This window comes from Tachypleus tridentatus, chromosome 10, assembly GCF_004210375.1.
Source record: "Tachypleus tridentatus isolate NWPU-2018 chromosome 10, ASM421037v1, whole genome shotgun sequence".
Taxonomy (NCBI): Eukaryota; Metazoa; Arthropoda; class Merostomata; order Xiphosura; family Limulidae; genus Tachypleus; species Tachypleus tridentatus.
The window spans coordinates 84,814,894-84,833,867 of NC_134834.1; the positions used below are offsets into that span (position 1 = coordinate 84,814,894).

Genomic DNA, 18,974 nt, shown 5'->3' on the forward strand with positions numbered 1-18,974 from the left:
ATAGAAATGGACGTCAATTCCAAATAGTGCATGATCTTTGTGAAGCCATCTTCACCACATGGAATAACATTCCAGCCAGCCTTCTGCAAACGCTTATATAGACCATGCCAAAGTGAATGTTTGAAGTTATTCGCAATGACGGCCGTGCAACTCACTACTGAGACCTCTTGTTGGACATTTCCTGCCCTGTTTAGGACTTCTTTTTGGTATGGTCTTAATATTTTAACCAGCTGGTATTTAAGCTAATTTCATAGTGTTCACATTTACCCTATTAAATGCTATTTTTTTTCTCTCTTTTCTTATTTTCATCTTTCGAAGCTCTACTTAAGTAAATATGCACATTTTTTCTTTATGTTCCTTGGCCTTAAAATCTTGGCCAGCAGTGTATATAGTTAACACCATGAACATTAATGTTAATGTAGTTAATTATCTATATATATATCTAGCTTAATATACCTCTCATCATGAAAGCTGTTGTTCATGTAGTTAACACTGTATGTAGTGCCTTTATTGCGTGTTTCATATCCCAACCGGAGGTAAGTAACTAAGATCGTCAAAACTACTTTTATGTAATAACATGAAATGTTTTTAATCATTATAAGGCCCTCACTCTTATAATTGGATCACCAGAAAGTGGAGGGGGGAGAAAACATAAGAAACTCAAATAAATCTTTTTCTACCTTTTGTATCTAATTTCTACCCCTTTCGTTTGTCAAAAAATAGATTAGTTCTTCCCAAAATGTTTCAAATCGTTATATTGTCCTACAGATTTTTAAAAATTGCTGGACAAGTATTCCATTAAATACTTATCATTCTAAGAACTTAAGAGTCAATGTAATGTGCACCTTTACTAGGTTTTATGTAAGGAGTGTTTTTGTAATGCTTTAGGCACTAATAGGTAGATGTGCTATGACGTCAATTGTTAGAGGGAGTTTGTTGGTGTTCTTAGGTCATTTTAGCATAACCAAACTGATAACCCTCTTGCTACCTGTATTGTTAAACAAAATCAAACTGATAACCCTCTCACTAACTGTATTATTAAACAAAACAAAACTATAACCTCTGACTAACTGTATTATTAAACAAAATCAAACTGCTAACTCTTTCACTAAGTGTATTATTAAACAAAACTGATAACCCTCTCACTAACTGTATTATTAAACAAAACAAAATTGATAACCTCTGACTAACTGTATTATTAAACAAAAAAAACTGATAACTCTTTCACTAACTGTATTATTAAACAAAATCAAACTGATAACCCTCTCACTAACTGTATTATTAAGCAAAATTAAACTAATAACCCTCTTACTAATTGTATTTTTACTCTCATCGTACTTGTTGCGTGGTGATTTTCACGCTTAACATTTTCTGTGTAGCAAAGTAGATCCTGCTTTTATAATGAAAGTAATACCTAAAAGGGCTACGTTAATCAGTCTCTTGTTTAAGATTCAGTCAGTGAAATTATGTCTAGAATGTTACCATTAGTATTTAAGTAACGTCCACAGCTGGGAGAGCGGTATGTCTTCGGATTTACAACGTTCAAATAAATACGCTACAATGATATTTGAAGTTTTCAAATTTTTAGCTTTCCTCATCACAACAATAAACTATTGTCGACTACAAACGCTATACAAGAATTGAGAGTCCTGACGTCAAAAACAAGATCTGTTTTAGCTGGAGAGATCTATTTATGAAAAATATATTTATCCTATACTGCTCTCTTTGGTATTTCAAAATATTAAAAACGGAGAAGAGAGACTTTTATGTGGAAATAAATATTGTTTCTGTGAATGAGGCCCACCTTTCAAAGTTTAACATTCCTTGCACTGAATATGGGTGCCAACAAGCGATGGGCATATGTAAACATATACCCTTTTAAAAGAATATTCGGGTCATTTGTTATCTTGAACAAAGCTTAAATATAAGAGTTGTGGCAACATTCAAAATACTAAACCCACATATTACACTTTATATTAATTTGAAAATGCAACGTTTTTGCTATTGGTGTCTTTGGTCATAGAAATGAGAAAAGCACAAGTTTCAGGTAAGAAATTTCTAGTTGAGAATACAAGTAGGTTTGAATTCTTTACTAAAATATTCCAAACAGACACTGGATGTTATCAGTTTGAAGTTTCGTGAATAAAGGTGGGTTAAGGCGTTCGACTCGTAATCTGAGGGTCGTGGGTTCGAATCCCCGTCGCACCAAACATGATTACCCTTTCAGCCGTGGGGCGTTATATTGTTAAGGTCAATCCCACTATTCGTTGGTAAAAGAGTAGCCCAAGAGTTGGCGGTGGGTGATGGTGACTGGCTGTCTTTCCTCTAGTCTTACACTGCTAAAGTAGGGACGGTTAGCGCAGATAGCCCTCGAGTAGCTTTGTGTGAAATTCAAGAAAGAAACAAACAAACCAGAACTACCAGATTGAGAAACCATTGACAAACAATATCCCCAAAGGCAGATAAAGTCCTTGAAAAGCCAAACCTATCAGATACAAAATAAGTATTTACTATTAGCACAACAATGTACATTGAAACAAATAAGCGAGATAACAATTTTCTTTGCTATAGATATCTAAATGGTAAAAAGAGATAAAGCACTGAACTTTTCGTAACTGTTCTAAATCTTAGAATTTAAACGATAGTTTGTTTGTTTTATAGAAAAACCAGATTGGGCTATCTGCAGTGTTAACCGCGGGAATTAAATCCTGGATTTTAGCGTTGTAAGTTCTTAGGATTACCGCTGTCACACCGGGGAACACTGAAGAATGAAAATGATCTGTTTGCTTGTTTTAAGAAAAAAAAAAGTGCAATATGCTATCCATGTTGTTTCCCCTGCAAGGATCGAACAATGAATTTTAGTATTACGAGTTCTGAAACTTATCACCGATAGATCAGGGAGGTGAAGAATGACACATGATGTGTGACTGAGTCTCCTTCAGTTAACCTATCAGGAAAAATTAGGTAGTAATACAATGGACACTTTGGCATCTAATATGACTTTAATCGGATATTTTGGCATCAGTTATAGGCTTATTCGCATAAAAATATAAAAATAACATGATATATACAGTATATTTTTGTGTGCAAGAAAAACATGACGATTATCAACCTCTCCTGTGTAAGTTTTCTTTTAAAGATGGAGAACGGAACTGAGTTTGTGTTTTTTCTTTATGTCGCTTTTCCTTTGTTTGTAGTTAAGCACAAAGCTACACAAAATATATATGTATTCCGCTAACCACGGGTGTCAAAACCCGGTTTCTAGTATTGTAAGTCCGCAGGCTGTCGCTGCGCCACTAGAGGGCTTCTTTTTTCATGCAAATCAATTTAAGATTTCTGGTAATATTATTAAAACATGAAAACCTGTTTCCTTGCAAGGAGTCGAATAAAGCGGTTGAGTACATTTTGCTAAAATGTTATCTCCATTTTTAAAGGTTGTATGGTAAGGTTTTCATGCTCAAAGCACGCTCTTCTTTCTTGTTTCTTTCCATAATCCGTCTAATGTTACCTCTTAAGTATGTTTCGTTCTGTTGCTTTGGGCAGGCGGACGAGTTTTTCTATTGATATTTGTGTTCGTGAATTCTAACTTCTTAGAAAGCATTGCAATTTGATTGCTACTGGTAGATATCAATAATTGCAAGTCTTCTTCTGGATGATCCACATGTTGGTTCTGCAGTGTTATTAAGTATAATAGAGATTAATGTTTTGGAAATTCTAAACCGAGATCTAAGTGTATTAAACGTTTGTGTCAGAAACGTCTGTTACATATCCATCTCTGAAATTATTTGGGGGGCATCACATTGTCTATATAACACTAACGAATGTCAAAATGTAGTTTTGATATATTCTGTTCCACCGGAATTTTATATTTGTTGTAATATGAAATGAATTTTTGAATTTCATATTTAAAAACCTTTTTAGTATTATACATGACCCCGACGTGGCCAAGTGGCTAAGACACTGTTCTCGTAACCTGAGGGTGATGGTTCGAATCCCCGTCGCACCAAACATGCTCGCCCTTTCAGCAGTGACAGTGTTATGATATGACGGTCAATTTCACTATTCGTTAGTAAAAGAGTAGCCCAAGAGTGGGCGGTGGGTGGTGATGACTAGCTGCCTTTCCTCTAGGCTTACACTCGTAAATTAGGGACGGCTAGCGCAGATAGCCTTTGTGTAGCTTTGCGCGAAATTTAAAACAAATAAACAAACAATATTATACACCCAACCTTGTACTTATAAGACTATAGTGGTTTTCTAAACATGAATATCATCTAAAAATTCCATTACGTTCTTGATAAAATTTGTTTCTTGGTCTACATAGTTTCAGTATAGTTCCAATTGATAGAACTGGATTTCATACCAACTGGGGAGACTGTGACTGAATAAAAACATACTGTAGTGATCTCTCTTTTCCTCCTTTTTTAAAATAAAACTATACTTTTCTATGATGAAATACAATTTTAGATTGTCCAGAAATAAATGTTGTTTTTGAACTGCAAAGTTTCGAAAAGTATAAACCAGTGTTGTAAGCACCATTTGCTTCAACACACTTTTGACAACGTGTAATGTTGCTGTTTATGCCCCTGCTGTAGAAATCAGTGTTTCTATAGTAAATTAACTCTCTGAATGCTTCTTCTGCAGCTTGCTGGTTTTGAAAGCGTTTATTGTTCAAAAAGTTGTCAAAATGCTTGAAAAAATGAAAATCTATAAGAAAAATATCTAGGGAATAAAGTAGATGAGGCTGAACTTCAATTCAAAATTCATTCAATTTTTGACAGGTTTCGTGATGCGGAACCCACTTATACAACTTTTTCGCCTTTTCAATTGCAGTCAGGTGGTTGGAAATGCTTGATTTGCTTGTGCCTAGCTTTTCTGTAAGCTCACGTACTGTCGTGCAATGGTTTGTCTCAACTGCTTCCCTTAATGTGTTTCCATCTACAAATGGCTTCCTTCCACGACCTTCGTGGACTTCAAGACTTTCATCTCCATGCAGAAACCTTTGGAACCAACGCTTGACGTACAGTTTCAGTAGCTTTACGTCCACGTTTGAAGTCATAGATGAATATCAGACGAAAGGCCTTCTTGTCCATGCTGCCTTGGGGGCTGCAAAACTTATTCTGAGAAGAACCGAAACAGCAGACAATCAAGAAACCTTGTAAGCGACAAACAGTGGATTTAACTAAACAACGATAAGCTACTCAGTATTCAGCTTCTAAATGTCATCGTGAGAATTCCAACATTTATTTTTGGACAACCTAATACTTTCCATACATCTGACTTTTGTGAAGGTGAATTAAAAATATTGAAATTAAACGTTGCGCTCTGAAATATGCAGTCTTTTACACAGTGTTGTTTTTCAGTGAATTTTTCTAAGTTTGGTAAAAAAAATATTTTAATTTTTAGGCTGTTTCTTCTATAAACGTAAGTGCTGCCCCCCAGTAGCTCAGTATTAATTCTGAAGGCTTATAGCGCTAGAAACAGGATTTCTATCCTCATCGTAATGAGCACAACACAGATAACCTATTGTGTAACTTTATGATTGACAACAAATAAAAACTATAAACTCGGTATGCTACATTTTTTATTAATCTATACCATTCTTTGTTGACATCCATATTCAATCATAGCAATGCGATGTAGCATTACATTTTTTAACTCTGTGATACCTTTGAATACCGTAATGTATATGTAAACTAATACAGTTTAATCTTTTTGAAAGTTCAAACAGAGAAAAACTGTCTGAGAGATTCACTTTTTTGTGACGTCCTCATACTAAAAACTGTATCTGCTTTGAAGTGCTATTATCTAATTTTTTTACCCAAGAAGGTGTAGATATTTTCAGACATTAGATTTCCCATAACTTAAAATTACGTCAACTATTGAAATTCTATACTGACTTTGGAATGGACATATTTCTAATTCATAGGGGTTTAAAGGTTGAAAGTGTTTCTTTCACGCACATTTATCAGTGTACTTGCTCTGACCTTCATAAAATGCAAAAGCCTTCCTTCACCACAGTGGCACAGCGGTACGTCTGCAAACTTACAGCGCTAGAATCCGGATTTCGATACCCTAGGTGTACAAAACACAGATAGCCCATTGTGTAGCTTTGTGCTTAATTACAAACAAACAAAAGATGCATTAGATTCCACACGTATCAGGGATTTGTCATAACTGGTAAATGATAAGACTGTATCTTCAATTATAATTCAGTTTATCTAATGAAATATTTTGGTTAAAATGGAAGAATATCTCTATCTTCAAGGTCGGGGATCGAAGAGGATATTTATTGCTGGATCTGTGTACTGTATTTGTATTCTGTTATAAACACGAATCCCTCAAGATGGATTCCTGTACTTGATGAGAGGATTTCCCAGAGAAGATTCTGTGCTTTCAGTTTACCTCTTCAGGGATCTGAACATCTTATCATGTGTTTGCTGTGCGTGTCGACCCGTAAAAGGGAAGAGAGGATCCTGGTGATTGAAGGGGTCCAACCTTAACACACTATTTTGGCCTTGAATTCCAGTAGACAGGCAGTTTAGGGGTGGCCTCAGGGTCAATCGGCTGGTCCTCTTGGGATAGGATCAACCGAGTACCAGTGTTGGATTTTCTCAACAGATGTTATGAATATCGTGTCTGATTTTGGTGTTTGGGTATAGTGCTCACGAAACCCTGGCATTGTTGTAACGTCCTTGTTTGGCATTGTAGTGCATCCCCTCGTAAAGCTCTATGGTAGGTAGAAACAATGGGCACTGAAATGTTCTTTCTTTATTGTGGATCCCCCAAATCCAAACAAAGATAAAATAATAAAAAAACAGTTCATAGGTAAACGACAACGTCTTGAAGATTCTGAACAGCATTTCTTAATTTCTTCAACACCTGTACCTCATTTTCTGATATCACATTCTTTATTAGACAGATGTTTAGGGCAAATGTTTCCATTTTTTATTTAGAAGGGACTAAAGAGACTTACTAGCTCTCCCGATTCAGTCAAAAAGATACGTTCTGGGGACATCTTGGTAGAAACATCCACTCCAAAACACAGTGAACTCTTCTTGCATTAAAAGGCCATTGGGAATATACGTTACCCCTCATGACGAATTCAAAGTAGCAGGGGGTCGGTGCTAAGGGGTTTCAAAAACATTCCCAAGTGAAAGATCATCGTTGGTTTCTTCAACCAATGCGTTTCTGCAGTGTACCATATCTCCACTCAGAAGGACGGAATAATGCTACATACAAATGTATTAATTTTGACGTTTACATTACCACGTCCACCTACCGCCATCAAGGCAGGTTATCTGAATTGTAAGGTACGGTACGGCCATATATTCCCAACTCTCTCAGATGTTTCCAATGTCAGCGGTTTAGTCACTCAAAGACTTCATGTCGTGTTTTTCACGTGTGCTCGATGCAGTGGCAAGGACTATGATGTCTACGAGTGCGTAATGAACTCTCATTGTATTAATTGCAGTGACTCTCACTCCACTTCACTTCGTTCTTGCCCTAGGTGGGTGGAGGAAAAAAAGGTATCGCATTTTAAAACGGTTCACAACGTTTATTAGCCCGAGGTTCGAAAGTTACTCTCTATCACTACATCTCAGACGTATGCTGCTGCACTTCATTCCATTGTTTCAGAGAGTGCAGACAAATCTCTCCGTGCCTCAGACAGAGTCGTTTTCAAACCACATGAAGAGTCTTTTGTCCTCAGTGGTTAAGAGAGTTGACGAGTCTAAATGAACACGTATCTCTGTCCCCATCACTCTCTCCAGTCGCTCCCTGGATACACTTTGTTTGGCTCTGGCTTTTAGCGTTTCTTCGGGTCTAACTTCTTCTTCGGCCTCGATATGTCAAATCATTATTCATTCTTGTCCTCAGTCGTTGGAGTCTACATCTACTGACAGAGATCTGCGCACTCGATCAAGAGGAGAATCCACGGAGGTCGAAATATCTCCTTCTAATAAGGAAAAACGACGTGGTCGTAAGCCAAAAGGTTCTCCATGTAAATACAAATAGTAACATTGATGCAGTGGAACCGTTTCGAATATCGATAACACTAAGTAGATTGATTCTTATTATCCTGTTGTCTCTCCTTACAGGAAACGTTTCTGAAACCTGACAATACAGTCACCCTTCGACAGTTTTCTTTGCACAGAAATGACAGATTGTGTGATGGACGAATGCATGGAGGTGTGGCACTGCTGATCGATCAGCATGTACCCGCCCTGTCTTTCCCACTCGATGCACTTTTGGAGGCCGTAGCCATCCATGTTTCCTTGAATTATACCATCACTGTTTGTTCTCTCTACCAGTCTCCGAGTGAGACCTATCATCAATCAGGCCTTGCTACTTTTATTGAACAGTTGCAGTCTCACGTGTTAATCCTGAAGGATTTTGATGGGCACAATCCCCTCTGGGGTGGTGTTGATATTGCTGAGAGGGGTCACTTCATAGAGTGTGTGATCACAACCTTTCTCTCTTCAATAGTGGTTTTTATACTTATTTCCATGCACCTAGTCTGTGTTTTACTGCTATTGATCTTTCTATCTGCCCCTTCACTTTTCTCTCTTTGCTCTTGGGGACGTTGAAATTGAACAACAAAGGCAGTGATCGTTTTCTTATCATTTTAAAAGAGACGGGCCGTTGTCGATGCTACCCGACCCGAATGCTTTGGTGGTAGATGGACCAGGCCAGTAGGCCTTCTTTCACTGTTCTCTCGAAGCTTGATCCTGCCGTTGTATTTCAGTCATTGGTAGATGACTGCGTGGTAGCAGTGACTAACTGTATTATCCAAGCAGCTGCTCAATGTACTCCGAAAACCTCGACACTTTTTTCCACAGGACACTCATCCATGGTGGAATCTTGCCTGCCACATGGCCCGAAAGGCTAAAAACGGGTCTAGGATACCTTTCACAGGTATCCCATACTTTCAAACTGCATTACTATTCAGCGAGGCCGTGCACACGCTCGGTATTTAAGATGTCAAAGTCAGAAGGAATCTTGGATTAAGTTCACAACTAGCATGTCTTCTACCGTCAGTTCCAAAGTCATATGAGACAAGATTCAAAAGATGAGTGGGCAGTATACTTCTGTCCCTTTTTTATTTTCTCTCCAAAGGCCAAGAAGTTACTGGTGCTATGATCATCACTGATACACTCGGTGAAAACGTTTCTCGTGCATCTATCGCTTATGCTTTATCCCCTACCGTCTTAACTATCAAGACTCGGGCAGAGCGATGACCTCTTTCCCTTTGGGCTGATCGTCTCCATGACTATAATCGCCCCTTTACACTGGTAGTAGTCAAGCTTGCTCTTCATTGGTCTAGCAGTACATTGATGAACCTAACGGGATGTTTCGTCATCTCTCTCCTCCCTCTCTTGCTATTCTTCTGGTTGTTTTTAACCGGATCTGGCAGGAGAATGTTTTTCCTGATACGTGGCACCAGGCTATTGTCCTCCATTTTTCTAAGCTTGGTACGAATCCCAAAATTCCTTCAAACCATAGTCCAATTACTTTGACGAGCTGTCTTTGTAAGATCTTAGCAAGAATGGTTAATACTCTTCTTGTTTGGTTTTGCAAATCAAACAATTTCCTCTCACCCACCCAGAGTGAGTTCCAACGACAGTGTTCCACAGTAAATCACCTGATTCGAATTGAAACGTCATTCATGGAAGCCTTTCTCATGTGACAACATCTTGTTTCCGTATTTTTGACCTTGAGAGTATGATGCTATGTGGAGGTATGACGTTCTACGAGACCTCCACTCATATGGGTTGCTTGGCTATTTACCCATTTTTATTCAACATTTTTTAATGAGCCAGTGATTCCAGGTCAGTATGGATTTAACACTTACTCATTCTTTCCCACAGGAACATAAAATATCTCAGGGTGTGTCTTGAGTGTTACATAGTTTTACCATGGGTTCACCCCTGACGTTCGACTTTTAGATGTCAAAAGTCAACATATTTATTTGAAACTCATATGTTTCAAAAAAGGCTTGAAAATAGGCGATGGTGGCACTGTCCACCTCAGTTGTGTTTTTAAATTTTTAAGGCTTATTGACCTTTCCAATTCTATCTAAGTTTTTAATTCAAAAATTTGCTTTTGTTTTATTTTAACATAATTCATTTTTTACATATTTTAATAATTTTATTTTTTACCGGTTATTTAACACAGATAGCCTAATTAGTTTAAGCCAATAAACGCCAACCAACCAACCAATAAACATGGGCAAAAGGCTTTTTGAAACTTCTTATTAAGGGTTTGGAAGCAAAGAGGTCTAAACTAAAGTCAAGATATTTAATAATCTATGGTTTGTTTGTTGTTAAGCACAAAGGTACACAATAAGCTAGCTATCTGTGCTGCGTTCGAAATGGGTATCGATTGTTTTCATCGTCATAAACCCTGAGTCACATTATTAAGCCATTAGGGGGTGGGGATGGGCTTAATTATTACTTCTAGAGTACAAAATGTCCTGGTAAAGAGTGAAAAAGCGTGAATGTGGATTGTTTCTTTTGTGCTCGAAAGTACAAACGCACCTATTAACATTTTGCCAAATGAATCTGGTTTTGTTGAGCGGGCTTTGCAGAAATCAAATAAGTTTGCTCTTAGAGACACGAGCTGTGCCAAAGTTCGTTGATATTTTATCTATGTTGTTTCTTTCAATCAACATTCGCCTTTGGATCACTTGTAAACTATCAATGTCTTTAGATCTTGAAATTCATACCGACAAATACAATAGTACTGGCTGACTCAGTGGAACCAACAAGTGTTCTCTTATCTTCGACGTCTTTACAACAAAGATATTATGGCTTTACTAGTAACATTGAAATGGTTGCAGCTTATCTTTAATTTAGACTTAGTTAAATGTTTACTACTGATAAGTTGCCTTTATCTACTAATAGAGATAACAAGCACTTGTGATCAACCACATGGAGTAACGTTTTATCATACTTTCTCTTGAAAACTTTTTAACATTGTACATGTTTGTACTGCGTATTTTTTATGTATTTTTACAAGTAGTTAACACATGTTGAAACAGTTAACAACCTGCTACTTCTGAAAATGTGAAAATATTTTAAGACTTTTAGGTTAAGCACCTCTTTAACAAAGACTCATTCACTGAAACCTTTTCACTGAGTCTTTTGTTCAGTAGGTTCTCCATCGAAGAAAATTGTTGTTTTTTTTTATTTGTTTAGTTCAGTTCTGAAGTTTAGATATGTTATGCAGGGTTGAATATACTTTTTTATATTCGGTATTAATAATATACTTGTAAATTCCATGAGATGTTTTTGTTTTTTATTTTCATGTTGAATGATTTTGATGAATGTAAAAGCATGAGCCAACATTACTTAAGGCTTATTCAGACGCACACAGACATATATACATACGCATACATAAGCGATTGAGAGTGTTTTTGTTTTTTAAACTGCAATCTTGGCTTTTCATGATGTCAAGTTACCAATATTATTTCAGAATTGTGACTGTTGATGTTTGAAACAAAATATTTGTCACATAATATTGTTCTCAGATGATTTTACGTAATTATAAATAGCTCGAGATCAGCACTCACTAGGTTTTATAATCTCCATGTTATTTTAGTAATAGTAATTTTCGCAAGCACAAAATTCATATTAAAACCACTATTGTTTGTTCACAAAATGAACACTTTTTAGACCAGAAAATAACGGTATTTAACGGAAATCTGGAAGTTAACTCTTAAATTTTAACATAAGTTTATTATTATACAGAACTATATTCGGTATTTAGGCGAGAGTATGTATCCTCCTGCCTATCAAACATTATAACCTGTTATAAAACTTCAGCTTTCATTAGATAACTTATCACATAATATCTATATAAACAGTTCCATTGGAGGACCACTAAATATATACTCTATGTTTGTTTCTTTTGTATACACTGAAATATTAGTGATTACAAAATCTAAATATTGAGTAGCCACAAGTAACTAAAGCCTCTTCACATATAAAGCAAATCTTCAAAAGAATTATATTTCTTTAACAAAAATTGTGAATATTTATTTTAATTTAATATTACTTGATACCTAAACGTTTATTAAAATCAAGAACATTTCGTCAGATGTTATGTTTGCGTTTGTGTTGTTAACAATGCATCATCAAACCATGTTTACATTTTTATACCAGTAAGGACAACAAGATACAAATCAATTTCATTAGATGTCACATTTACTGTTAACAGTATATCATTGAAACATGTTTACACTTTAATACCCGTAAAGACAACAAACTACAGACCAATATCATTAGATGTCACATTTACTGCTGACAGTGTATCACTGAAACATGTTTACACTTTTATTCCCGTAAGGACAACAAAATACAGAACAATTTCATTAAATGTTACATTTACTGTTAACAGTGTATCATTGAAACATGTTTACATCTTTTTTCCTTAAAAGTACAACAACATTCTACCTTTATTGCCAACACAGTGTCTTTGACAATGCTTATTTTCGGTACTTTACGCTTTAAGGTCGACAGTCTGGCTTGATCCTATAAACCAGTTCTTGGAATAAATTGTTGTATTCTCTTACACGAGTGAAATGAAGGTAATTAGAAAATACGTAATATAGGCACGTATTTTATAGAAGGTAATTTCAAATGATACATTTATTAATGTAGCCTTGATATATATATATTTCTCATTAAGAAATATGGATAATGAATTTAAAAAAAACATATTGGCATAAATGGTGGTTTTGATTTTGTATGGCGAAGATGTAAAGTGATCAAATGAGAAACTAAAACTAATTTGTTTGTAGTCAAGGATAAAGCTACACAATGGGCAATCTGTGATCTGTCCACTATGGGTATCAAAACTCGGTTTCTAGAGTTGTAACTTCGAAGATATACCGCTGTGCCCCTGGGGCGAATGAAAGGAATAATGAAAACTGGAACATTGTCTTTACAAATTCAAATTTTATCACTGATGTTTTATTTCCTTGTACTTTTGATAATACAAAAAGTATGCTGTACACGTAAGATCTTTCACTGGTACAGCGGTAAATCTACGGATTTACGACGCTAAAATGAAGAGTTCGATTCCCCTCGGTGGACTCAGCAAATAGCCCGATGTAGCTTTGTTATAAGTAAAAGAAAAAACCACACACACGAAAGCTTGTATGTACAGTAATCATGACGACCAGTGTTCAATGTGAATTTTTTTTATTTATTTAGTTTCGGTTTGTAAATGTTGTCCAAACTTGTTTTGCTTTGAACACTACCAAGAAATCCGGAAATCATTAGCTGCCTTATCTTACTCGAGAAATCACTGTAGCAGCAGATTACTACACGCTGCAACACACTTCTTGTTTTAGAATGTTTATACGCTATTGTACATTAAAATTATCATACGTTTGCAGTATCTGAGCTTCCACGTAATAGAAGCATATTTGTTTACCCAGTCAATGTCCTGATAGTTTCACATGACATATAACCGATTTAACTGAAATATGCTTTCTATAGAAATCCATTCTTTCGATGGCGTGTGGCATTTTAGAGTTTTCAGGTTTATCCGAGTAACTGTTTGATCTAACTTGAAAAGTCACTTAGACAAATATCTTTTATCATGTTCTAAATGGTAAAGTTAACAGTAGAAAGAATCTCCGGTTGGTGTTTCATTTATTAAAAGAAAAATACTAGTATTCATTTTGTTAACCAGTTTGTGAAAAAAACAACTTGCCATGGAAAGAAAATTACTTTGCGCCGAATTTAATCCAGAATTGATCTAGAAACAAAAGTTATCCTGTTGTTCTAAATTGAACGATACTGAATAAGACCTGTGTGTAGAATAGAAACAACAAAGAGTCGGTTTTTCTCTATTATTGCATATCGAACGCAATTAAAAGTATGTTGAAATATAAGATATAGATATGAAGAAATTGGGGTAAAATACTTCGATTTTAACCTCGTGTTTAAGTGCCCCTTTTATACGGGGAATAGAGAATCATGTATAATTGTTAAAGAAACTGGTTGTCTCGTTATTAATCTCAACATACATGAGAATTATAGAAAACAAAGTGCCCCAGTTATATACCTCCCCTCCCAAAATTAAAATATATCCCATTGCCCATAGTAGGAACTTTTAGAGGCTAGGTTCTGGTCCCGATTTCTTTATATAGTGATTATTAAACTTTGACATCCTGTTATCCTGCGTTCTAAACAAATACAATCATTGTCGTGTTCCTAACAGGAAGGCATTTTCTCCGATAATGTATAACTATGAGACCTGCACGTTTCAAGAACAGATACTTGTCCGAAACGTAGTATGTTGGTAGTGTTTTCAGAAGCTGTGATTTTTTGTTTCGCTTATTGTTTTTCGGCTTTCTTCATAACGTCCATAAACTCTGTTGCTACAAATAACAGCTGTTTTCATCTACTGTAGGATATAACATGCAGTCTTATCCTAAAGACCGTAACAAATATGCACGTTTACGTACATTAATGTATTCAAACTTTTGTCATAAGAACACTCACATCGCCTGTTTAACTAACTAAATACATGCATATTGTTGTATATTGATCCTTTTCTAAAATTATTAGACTGAAGCATTTGTTACATTGTAGTCACAAGCTCTAGATAGCATGTTTCTGACCATGACGTTACTAATTGCGTAGCTACTGCCATTCGCAGTGTGTAAGATGGTCTATGCAATCCTGACGTTAGTTATTTAAAGTAAAACACCATGTTCATTCTAACGAAACTAGAACAACAACAAAAGAAATAAGACTGCTACTTTCAAGTATATTGTTTCCAACAGTAAAAACAGAAACAGAATGCCGTTCTCAATTATTTTGTTTTCCAACAACAAGAAATAAACACACTACTACTTTCAATTTTATTGTTTTCAACAATAAAAAGAAACAGCCTGCTACTTTCAATTATATTGTTTTTAACAATAAAAAGAAAGAGCCTGCTACTTTCAATTATATTGTTTTTAACAATAAAAAGAAACAGCTTGCTACTTTCAATTATATTGTTTTCCGAGAAAAAAAATTATCTTCAAAATTTATTTTGTTTACAGTCCTTATTTTAACCTTTAATGAAAATACAATAAGTTTATAAAATACATTTTAGAAGAACAACAAAAAAAGAATAATTAGCTACTCTATTCTAATCTGGTTCTTACAGAAGAAAACATTTTTAAACAACTTCAATTAAACGAATGTTTAACTTATTTCACAGCAGTACAAAGTACAGTACAACAAACAACTTCAACTCAACCTACAAAAAAAAAAGTTATTTTTAATCATTAATAACAAAAATGTCTCTGAAACTTCTCTCTTTCTTTTTCTTTATCTTTGTTATTAGTAACCCTTCGGGATATTTTTTGTTTCTGTATAAATCACTTATTTATTATCTGTAACTAAGTTTTGGGTATTTAGAGCAGAAATGTAACTTACCATTTAATAGAAGTGGCAAATAGTTCTCCGTTTGGCCAGCTGTAGGTTTAAAGACTTACAATCTAAAATCGGGGTTCTGATTCTCCATAGAGGGCAAAGCAGTTAACCTAATATGGCTTTGCTCTAGAACAAACAAACCAGTGGCAAATAAAACCTAAATTGGAGAGAGATAACTAGAGCTTGTAACAATCAGAATTATAAACTGTTTCCTTTTTCTACTGACTTTAATTCGATGCCACCAATATCACATTGCTCCTCCCATGAACCTTATTTAGTGACTTTGCCTCAGTTATGAGACGAGCAATTATTAATCACCACATAACTCGTTCATTGGGAAATTTTCCCCATGCAATATATGTGCTTCTTTATCCTTAACGCCACCTTTAACATAGAAATAAACAGCTAATTTTCCGTTCTGAAATTATTTGCATAAATTTCCCCTACTTGCTCAGCGGCAAACTTCAGTATTGATAACGTCAAATTTCGACGTTAGGTGGCAATAATTTGTTTGTTTGTTTTGGAATTTCGCACAAAGCTACTCGAGGGCTATCTGTGCTAGCCGTTCCCAATTTAGCAGTGTAAGACTAGAGGGAAGGCAGCTAGTCATCACCACCCACCTCCAACTCTTGGACTACTCTTTTATCAACGAATAGTGGGATTGACCGTGACATTATAACGCCCCCACGGCTGAAAGGGCGAGCATGTGTGGCGCGACCGGGATGCGAACCCACGACCCTCAGATTACGAGTCGCACGCCTTAACACGCTTGGGTATGCTGGGCCGGGTGGCAATAAAGAATAATCATGAAAATCATTCTCTTCTGTATGCACGACTTTGAATCCGACAGTTTTGCTCAGAATTCTAACGAAAATTCTTCTGACAATAATATAACACTGTAAAACTGTTTGAAAGTACTTTAGCAGAAATAGAGAAGTACAAATTTAAAAAGACAGAAACTCGCAAACTTCAAGGTCTTAAAGCGAAAGCTTGAAAACACGAAAGCGTAAGCTGAGCGATCGTAGTTGTACTGAAGAGTTAAACCAGCAACTGAATCTGCATATAACTCAACAACTGCAAAAAGGCAAAGGGCTACTTTTTTATTTGATTGAGTAATATTCAGATACTTAACTTTTTTGAGCAAAACCATTTTAAGATATGTTAAATAGAACCCAGACACGCAAATATACAGCAGAGATTTATACATTTTTCCAGAGTAATCAAACACTCAAAAACCAGTGTCATGACATAAACGTTGCTGTTCCACTTAATTTCCCGAAGAATGACCTTAGACTAGATATTTAAACAGTAATATAGATCATTACAGAAAACGTGAAAACAGTTTATAAATAAGTATAGAAAGTGTCAAAGTGACAGATATTACATGCCAGTAAAAGCTATAAAGTGTAGATAAAAATTAAAATAACTCTAAGTATGTGTGTTCGTTTGTTTTTGAATTCCACTCAAAGCTACAGTCAAACCAACGAATAGTGGAATTGAATGAAACATTACAACGTCCCTACGGTTGTCTGAGAGGGTGAGAATGTTTGGTGGGACAAAAATTTTAACCCGCGACCTTCAGTTTAGTGGTCAAGCGCCCTAACCATGTGGCCATAAACAACAAGAGTTACTGGATTAAACTGCTAACTCTTGGGCTACTCTTTTATTAATGAACAGTGGGATTTTCCGTCTCATCAAAATGCTACCCGGCTGATAGGACGAATATGTTTAGTGTGACGGTCATTCGAACCTGTGACCTCAGCTTAGGAGTCGAGCACCTCTAACCACATGGCCATAAACAATAAGAGTTACTTGTTTAACTCACAGTTCTAACCCTGATTTAGTTAGATTAACGTTTTCTACATCCTGATAATATGTTTCTCATTCATAAAAACTAAAGCGTGGAAAAAATACATTTTTTATAACATCACTTAAGTAAGAAATTAACGATTAATAAAAAAACACATTAAAAGCAACGTTTACAGCATGTGCGTTCTTATTTTAAAACGTCGTAGTTATTAAAATTAGCACTTATGTGCTGTAAACGTTGCTTGCTCCTACTGTATTTTGAACTAACTATATATTTCAGTAGTTTTGTCAGTAAATATTAAAATGAATAACTGCTCGTGGCAAACACGTGCTTTGCAATGTACCGCAGTGTATTAATTATTCCTACTTCAATAAAAGTTCTTTATTCAAGAGTATGGTAACATACGTTACTTTTTATCTCTGATTATTTTCGCCATAAATCAGATATAAATACATTAGTTCTTGTTTAGAAATAATATTTGTTTCAGCGCAAAGCTACGCAATAGATTATGTGCACTCTGTCTTTCTACCACAGGGAATCAAACTCCAAATTTTAGAGTCATAAGTCTGTCAACTTACCACTCGTTCACTGGAAGACCATTATTTGCTTATGCCATAAATCGAAAAAACAAAGGCTCTAACGCCCCCCTCAGTGGCACAGCGGCATGTCTGCAAATTTGCACCGCTGGAATCCGGGTTTCGATACCCGTGGTGAGCAGACCACAGATAGCCCATTGCGTAGCTTTCGGCTTAATTAAAAAACAGCTACAGCAAAGGTTTAAAACGTTCTGTGCTTACAGTTGGTTTTAGATAAAATTACAAATATGCAGAATATAAAATAAAAACATTGAATATAATAATCTTTTACGACACTTAATTATCTAGATACAAACTTGGTTATTGTCTGTGAAGTAATTATTTAGGTAAAGAATACTCAGGCTGTTTTAGTTGCTTGTGCCCCTCTTTATTGTCAGTTAAGACAGATCGGTTTAGTTCGTTTTGAATTTCGGGTAATGCTATCTAAGGACTATTATCTGCATGATACATCCCTAATTTAGCAGCGACATTTAAGCCAACACCATCCGCATCAGCGTTTGAGGTTCCAGCAAAAAAAGAAGGATTGACCGTCACTTTATAAAACACTCGGAAATGAATGGACGAGCATGTTCGGTAAAGAGAATTCGAACTTGCGACCCACAGATCACGATTCGAGTGTCCTAGATATCCGTCATTTAACAATGACATAACATAATCCCACTTACACATTGAGTAAGTAGTTTTAACTCTTTCATAGTACATTAAATAGATACAAAGGTTAATGGCCATTAAAAATTAAAAACATTATCAAGGTGGACAGAGTCACCATCACCAATAACTCTGTCCAATGTTACAGATTGACCCTGGGAAAAATATGTTTAAAATATTGCCGTCGTTGAGAATTGTAACGATGGCAAGAAAGTAAAATGTGGCTGATAGTGATTTGAGTGTTACACAAATTACACATTGGTGCATCAGTTCCAGATAAAAGAAAATGATGAGTTAAAAACTGTGACCAATGCGTAGCCTAGTGAGAACAACTTCCTCCTTCCGAACTTTACGGAAGCTAGATGGCCAAAGTCCAATTTTGGGTTTGATTTGGAAAAGTTTGTTGTCACGTTGCTCACTCCAAGTGGACTGCCAGCTGGCACGGAGCCGACCCTTGAAGATAACACCATAGTCCATGTACGG

General features: G+C 35.8%; 1 long non-coding RNA gene across 2 annotated transcripts in view; it reads right to left on the reverse strand.

Moving 5' to 3' along the window:
• The window catches only part of LOC143229766 (uncharacterized), a 127,556-nt gene extending 109,006 nt beyond the window's left edge, over positions 1 to 18,550 (reverse strand). Inside the window, exon 1 of one of the 2 annotated variants that reach the window (XR_013016059.1) lies at positions 15,441 to 18,550. This is a non-coding gene — a long non-coding RNA (uncharacterized LOC143229766). The remainder of the gene's footprint in view (positions 1 to 15,440) is intronic. The other variant, XR_013016060.1, reaches the window with a different exon arrangement.
• Between the last annotated feature and the right edge of the window lie 424 nt (positions 18,551 to 18,974).